Here is a 7,608-nt window from a genome sequence, read left to right on the forward strand (position 1 = left end):
TAATTATTGATAGAGAAGATACCTTTTAAAAGAAATTTGAGATCTCTTGGAAATAAGAGAACATTAAGCAATGTCAGAATCATTCAGTGTGAAATTTCTCTTAAAACACATTGCAAACATTATAAACTGGTCTTAGTCTCCTTGTGAACATAAAGTGACATGGTGATAAGACACTTGTCTGACATCAGGATACAGTAGGGCTGAAATCCCTGTCTGCCTATCTGGATATAGGTTAGTGATGGTCTTCTCTAATCACTTAAATCACTTAAAGAGGGAAGCAGCAGGATTACAAGATAGCAGTGATAGAAAAGTCAAAAACAATTGTGGAAGCTAATTTGAGGATTCTTCATTACACAAATGAGAACACATCTGTGCTTTGTTCTACAGATACCAGTCACTTTCCTCATTCTGATTTAGTGATGCCAATCACTTCTTGGTGAAAGGAATGTATAAATTTTAGTTATTACTTACTTCTACCAAATATTTTCTTTGACATACAGTACATAAAAAGTTCTGCATACTGATCGGAAGAAGACACAGGCACAAACATAAAGGCAGGTGAAAACTAGTTTTGCAATCAGAAGAACATTCATCTGATCAGAGAGAGTGGGGGTGGGGGGGAGGGGGGGGACTGGACTAATCTGGGATTTTATTAGCAAATCATTCAGAAGGTCACATCAAAGGAGACATAACAAGACAGTGTGAAAGGAAAGTTAGCAATGAAATCAATACATTGGAGATAAGCGATGGAATGATTGCAAGTGGGAACATAGCTGCAACAAAAATTGGCAACATCACAGAAAAAAATAACATGAAAGTAGTGGAGAACAACAAGGCAAAGAAACAAAAAATAAGAAAGCTAGAGAAAAGATACAAATTATAAAAATTAGAAGTAAATGAATTTATAGTTAGAACAATATTTTTAGCAGGAAGGGGGAGGGGAGTGATGAGGGTATTGATCGGTAAGAGCTAGACATCAGGATATAGGTTATTCATGGTCTTCTCTAATCACTTAAGAAGGGAAGCAACACAGTTATGGTATAGCAATGTTGGAGGGAGAGGTAGTAAGTGCACAGGAAAGGAATGTGACAGGGGTGCTGGCGTCAATGAATTTGTGGGGTGCACAATTCACATGCAGTAACATGGAAGAATGGATTGGGAGGGAGTGACAAAGGAAAGGGAGACTGTGAGGAAGTTGGTGTGGGCACAGGGTGAGTGAAGTTATGGTCCCAGGACAGTGTGAAGATGAGTGGGGGGGGGGGGGGGGGGGGGGGGCAGGAAGCTAGCAGAGACTGACGCCAGGAGAATTATGGAAACATCTAAGTAACTCAGAGAAGCTGATGTTGGGAGGGGGAAGGTGGAAGAGGGGGTAATCAGGTGGGGAAGGATTAATATGGCACACACTGTGAAGTAGCTACTGAAATTGAGCATGTTGCACTCAATATTTTGTTCTGCCACTGGATAATCAGCCCTCTGCTTGGTCAAAGTTTGGCGGTGGCCCTTCATTCAGGTGGACAGTGGATTAGTGGCCATGCTCACATAAAATATTGTGCAGAAATTGCGACAGAGCCAATATATGGCATGACTGCATTCACAGGTATTCCAGCCTCTGACGGGATAGGATAAACCTGTTGAGGAGGTGGAGTATTATCTGTGCAGGGATGTAGCAAACAGTTCTTGCATCTGGGTCTCCCACATTAATATGACCCATGTGGAAAGGGGATGGGGGTGAGTGTGAGTTGAGGATGTAACAAGTTATTGTGTATGGGTGCTTCTTTGCAGCTGGTTCCTGAGGATTGTAGGTGCTCTGTCCTGCAATTCAAAATTGATGCATGCATTAAAGTTTGCATGGTCCCACCAACAGTGACACAAAAATGTGTTTACACCTTGAGCGACACTAGAAACAATAAAAATGTTTCCCAGCACCATGTAGGATCATGAGACAAATCAACTTCTTCCAACTCATAATAAAGGTGCCAAAATGTTTAGTGGAGGACTGCTGGCACGTTGTTCTCACCTGTATGCTGAGACCTTAGATCCAGCTGTTGTTCATATGACTACCACAGCAATGGAGTTGCACTTTGCAAGGTTTATTGTGCAGGCAGGATTCTCAACTGCAACTCATAGCTCAACTACAGCTGGGCCTGGTTTTGGGTATTTTACTTGTGTTCTGTGTAGTCAATGGATTGTGCTTAATAGACAAGCTATGTGCCATGGCTCAATGTGCCAGGCATGGGATGTGTTAGTATATGGCACTGGAAATCTGTCTGTGGGTTAGGTTTGGGGAATAGCATCTGTCTGTGATGGCCTTAGTGAGATCTTCCTGGGCAAGAGAATTTTCATCACCACAGACACACCGCACACAGGTGGGAAACCTATACAGGACCTGATAACCATATGACAGTTAAACAATATCCAAGTAGTAAATTGTTACATTTAATTCCATACAGATCCATCCTTCCTCTGCATATTGCTCTCTTCATCATTTTATGTCAGTTACTTATTTTCCTACATGTGACAATCACAAACTCACGAAGAATATCTCCACATCACTGAACCATTGTACAGCTTGCAGTATAGTTTCCTCCTGCATTATTTTTTTTTTATAAAACCTTCCGATTGTTACCTATAATTCCCTTTACAATTATGTAATACTCTGATTTGACCATTTCCTGTGTTTATTTCACATTTTTATTTCGGTTTTTATGTTCTTTCCCCATCAAATACCACCCAGTTTTACCTCCAATGTTCCTCTAGTGTCTACCCATTTACATCCCTTTTGCCTCCCTACCAACATTCCATCCCAAATGGTCCCCTGTTCCATCTATCTAAATCAATTCAGACAAGCATCTCTATCCCTAGCTAATATCTAGTCCTACATCCCCCCCCTCCCCACTTCCTGATTCCCTCTCAATCACTTTACTATAAAAATGTTTGTTACTGGGCATCACCCATGTTTTCATCACAATCTATAAATTTTGAGATTCCTTCACTAAGCTGATACTACAGAGACACTGTTTTCAATCTATCAATCAAACCCCTCAATTGGAAATTCCAGTCCTATCTAACAGCCTCACCTTCAGATACACAGCCAAGTTCAGTCAGTATGCTTTGACCAATCTTCTCCAGGTAATTTCCTTGGAAAATAAACCTTTAACACCAGGAACAGCAGCCATCAACAACATCAAGATGGACCATAATTTAATCATCTTACTAGCAGAAATAGATTCCACCACTGTCAGGACGAACTGCACTGATTACCTCACAGAAGGCCTCCACCAACTGTCTGACTTCTTCACATACAAGCCCTGCCATAGTGATCCCATCCCAGAAGTTGGAAATATGGAAGCGTCCAATCCCGCCCATCTGCTTTGACCCATGACATCACAAATATGGCAGAAATGACCATAAACCACGATTCCAATATGGCGCATATAAAGTCGTTACGTACACATTATGAGGACGAAAATACATCAAAAAACAAACACACAAACATTCCACAGAAAGCCTAATGATACTAATGGGACAAGCGTGGGAAATAGGGGGTTTTTGGGTGGGGACAAACTAAATATAAACAAATTTAGAAACCCACCCCCATACAAAACCACGCAAAAGGCGAAAAAAACCGACATCACAAAACTCCCCAAATACCACTAAACACATCATCTGGAATCGGACACATCCCTTGACCTATATAGCTCAACAGCAGCTCCCGATCACATAAATTAGGACCTAACACTTCCCTTGATCTATATAGCTCAAAAACATCTCCCGATACCAACATCCACAGCCACACATTGGGATCGAACACTTCCCTTGACTTGTTATCCTTACGACATCTCCATATACAGCCGTCCCTGGTCCAAGACGACGGAAATTTAAGTAAGCCTCATTTCTTCATGACGTACTGAACACTTCACGACTTCATCCAAAAATCCGAAGTTGAAAAAATTTTATTAGAGACAACACACTGTCCCCCATCATAGCCGACAACTGACAACTGTTGACCCTGTCAGTCATATCCATACCTACCAAAGACATAAAAAAAGCAATTTACCAAAATTCACACATGACGCCACACTCGCAAACTAAACCAAAAACATCACCGATCGCATCAAAATGACACCTACAAACACACCACTCTCACAAACTAAATTCCGTGCCGTCGTGACATCACACACCACAACAGCCTTACGTCATGGGTCAAAGCCGACGGGTGGGATCTGACGCTTCGGTCGACCCCTATAATAGGTTGTGGATTAATTGTAGCTACGCTAGGTTCTTCTAGTAGCAACCATTCTTTTGTTGGTACTTTATGTGTAAATGAAATATACTCATTATGAGGTAGACCTGTTAATGTATTTCTACGACCTGGGTCCAGATGGCCCTACGTTTTCCTCACTATTTGTAATTACCGGCTGGTTACCAAATCTTGATATGACGTTTCCAGTTTGAGCCCTATTACTGCTAGGTACAAATTCTTGTTTAGTTACTGGGCCTATATTAGAAGGTGGATGCCCTCTTTGGTAATTTCCATTACCCCTATTCTGCTTATATCGGTGTACTCTAGCCAGATTTGTCTCATGTCTTTTGAAATTACTAGAGTTATTATTATTACTCCTCGTGTAATTTTGATTCTCATTCTGATGCACATTTTCATTTCGGTCTTTATTTATCACATCAAGTGCGTCTACAAAGTATAATAGCTCTTCTACTGTCTTCCATGTATAATATACATAATATGCCTTTTCTAACGTAAGTGGGTAATCACCTTATCAAAATTCGTACCACCCCTCTTCTTCCACTGGTTAATCAAAATATTTTGCTATTGTTAAATGCCAGTCGAAATGTTTTCTCATTGTAGCCCAGGTACTATTGTAATACTTTTGGCCCCATAAATCCGATATAAGTTTCTCCTGAGCACCAGGTGAGCAAAATTTCTCCTTAAACTTTCTCTGAAAGTCCGCCCAAGTCGAGAAATTTTCTATATTCACAGTGCCCTATATGGAAGCCTCTCCTAAAAGGTAACCTACAGCAAACTCTATTTTTTTTTGCATCTTCCCAATTTTTTGGTAAGACCTGGTTATACCGCTTTAAGAAATGGGTTGGGTGCACACCTTCATCTGATTTAAATTTGGGTAATTGTCTGGCGAGTCCAGAATTCGCTCCCCATTGTAAATCTGTTACTACCTCACTAGCCAACACTACATTCTGTGAAGCTATCCCTCTCTCTGCTTTATTCTAGATAAGTTAAAATTCCTTCCAAAATCGTCTATGCCTTTCTTAGTATAGTCAAGTTCAGATGCTAAGCGTGATGGAACGTTATCTGTGTTTACCCTTTTGGCCACTTTTCGGTCGATTAATTCTCCTACTTGTTCCTCCAGACTGCTTATATTTATGGTGCCTGAGGTTGCTAGCTTTTCCTTAAAATTTCTCTCTACCACATATACACGAGTGTTGACCCCCGCAATTTGCTATTGGACAATAGGGATCAGTATGTCCTGTCTTTCAATGGAATCATTTAAAGTATGTAGCCTTTGTTTCACTGCGTCGAATGTAACGGTACACACATTTTGAAGTGATCCTAATTTTTCATTAAACTCCGACTCTACACTACTACACTTGTCTTCAATGTCAAATTCTAGTTTCTTGGTCAAATTCTGTAATTGTTCCTCCTGTATTTGGTTAAAGTTCATAAACATTTGATTCATTTGTACTGTTAAAGAATTACTTAATTCATTCATTAAATCTACTCGTAAATTTTCCACTTTATCATTTAACACCTCAAATTTAGAATTTAAAGCTTCACCCTGTGCTTCGAGTTTTTCATTTAACGAAGCATTCTGAGTAGTTCCAGCATTTAATTTAATACTCAGAGCTTTGATTAAGTTTATTACATCAAACAAATCTGGTATGTCTTTGTTGACCGTCATGACCATGGCTAGTCCTGTAGTTTCTGTAGCTTGTTGTTCATTCTCCATAGTCCTAGCCTTTCGCAATTTCGTGGTCATTAAAATAAAATCACCTCTGCAAATAACGACCACCCTAGTTTACATTCAGATGGTTATCATCTTGAGCTCACCTGGCATAGGATTGTAGGCTGCGTCGGTGAGGTGTAGAAACAGCACCGGTGAACTGTACAAGTGCCGGCAGCGTCACACGTTGGTCGCGGCATTGGCGGGCACGAAGTCAGCAACTCAAACAGCAATCAGCAACGATGGCATGTTACTGCGACTGCATTGGCGTCGGCTGGTTACTGCACCCCACAACCATATCTTCTTGATCGGATTTGCAGATCAGTTTCTTCGTCTCGTTATTATGTGTTGCTATGGCAACTCTCAACATTTTCTTATCTCAATCTTATTCAAAAAAATTCCTCCTTTTCGTGTGCTGCTCACTTTAGTCACCACGTTCTGGCGGTTTCTGGTGATTAAGGGGACAGTTGCACACCAGTACTACACTCCCCCCCTTAATCACCAGAAACAGCCAGAGTGTGTGTGAGTTGTGTTTGCGTGGTGTGTATATGCATGTTTGTTGTCCAATTTTGACCAAGGGCTTACTGGCCGAAAGCTATATTTGTGATAGTCTTTTTGTTGTGCCTATCTGCGACTCATGATCTCATTTATATGGTGAGTAGCAGCTTTCTTTTCACAATATTGTTACATTCCATCCCTCATTTTCCATTGTTTAATCAGTTCCAATAAAATTAGCACTCAAGAATTCCCCATATCCGGATAAGAAGCTGTTGAAAGCATTTTTTGGTCTCTGTTCTTTCTTTCACTCATTCCAGATGAATTCCTAAATAGCACAGCACTACTAGCCTTACTTAAGAAACACTTTATGGCTTTGGACACAGATAGGTATCAATGATTTTGATGCAATCAAAGAAGCTTTAGTTAATTCCAATATCTAGTATCATCCTGATATGAGCAAAGATTCTTCTGTTGCTACAGATGTCTTGTACACAGGTTAGGGTTCATATCTGTTTAAAACTGATGAAGAACAAGGTAAGTACGAAGTAAAAATGACTAACTCTGCAAGTAGAGCACTCACTGAATGCCGTAGTCCTTATTCAGTAACAGAATTAGAAACATTATCAATTGTATGCAGATTCAAAAAATTCAGTTACTACATTTATGGTAGAAACATAAAGGTATATACTGGTCACCAAGCTTTGAGGTTTTTGATGTGATGCAGATTATCACACCCACGCCTAGCACAATGGGCATTGTCCTCAGAAGAAAATTCATTTGAAATAACCCATGTAACAGAAAAGCAAAACATTGTAGCTTGCATACTGGCTAGACAGAAACAAGGTCTGACTGAAAATGCAGAAACACTAGAACAAGTAACAGACTGTAACATCTTACTGATGAAAGGGAAACACTACTGACAGTACTATATTAATAAGTACAGAAACATAAAATAACTATGAGAAGAAGATCCATATTGGCACAAAGTGAGAACACAGCTGAAACAGGATAAAGCAAGCTGTTTGGAACAATATTACACCCTACACAATAACATATTGTTATGCACAAGGCATCCAAACATAGAGTCTTGGTGTGTATGCATACCATCTGAAGGAATAGATAAACTTTTTTCATA

This window comes from Schistocerca nitens, chromosome 7 (assembly GCF_023898315.1).
Source record: "Schistocerca nitens isolate TAMUIC-IGC-003100 chromosome 7, iqSchNite1.1, whole genome shotgun sequence".
Taxonomy (NCBI): Eukaryota; Metazoa; Arthropoda; class Insecta; order Orthoptera; family Acrididae; genus Schistocerca; species Schistocerca nitens.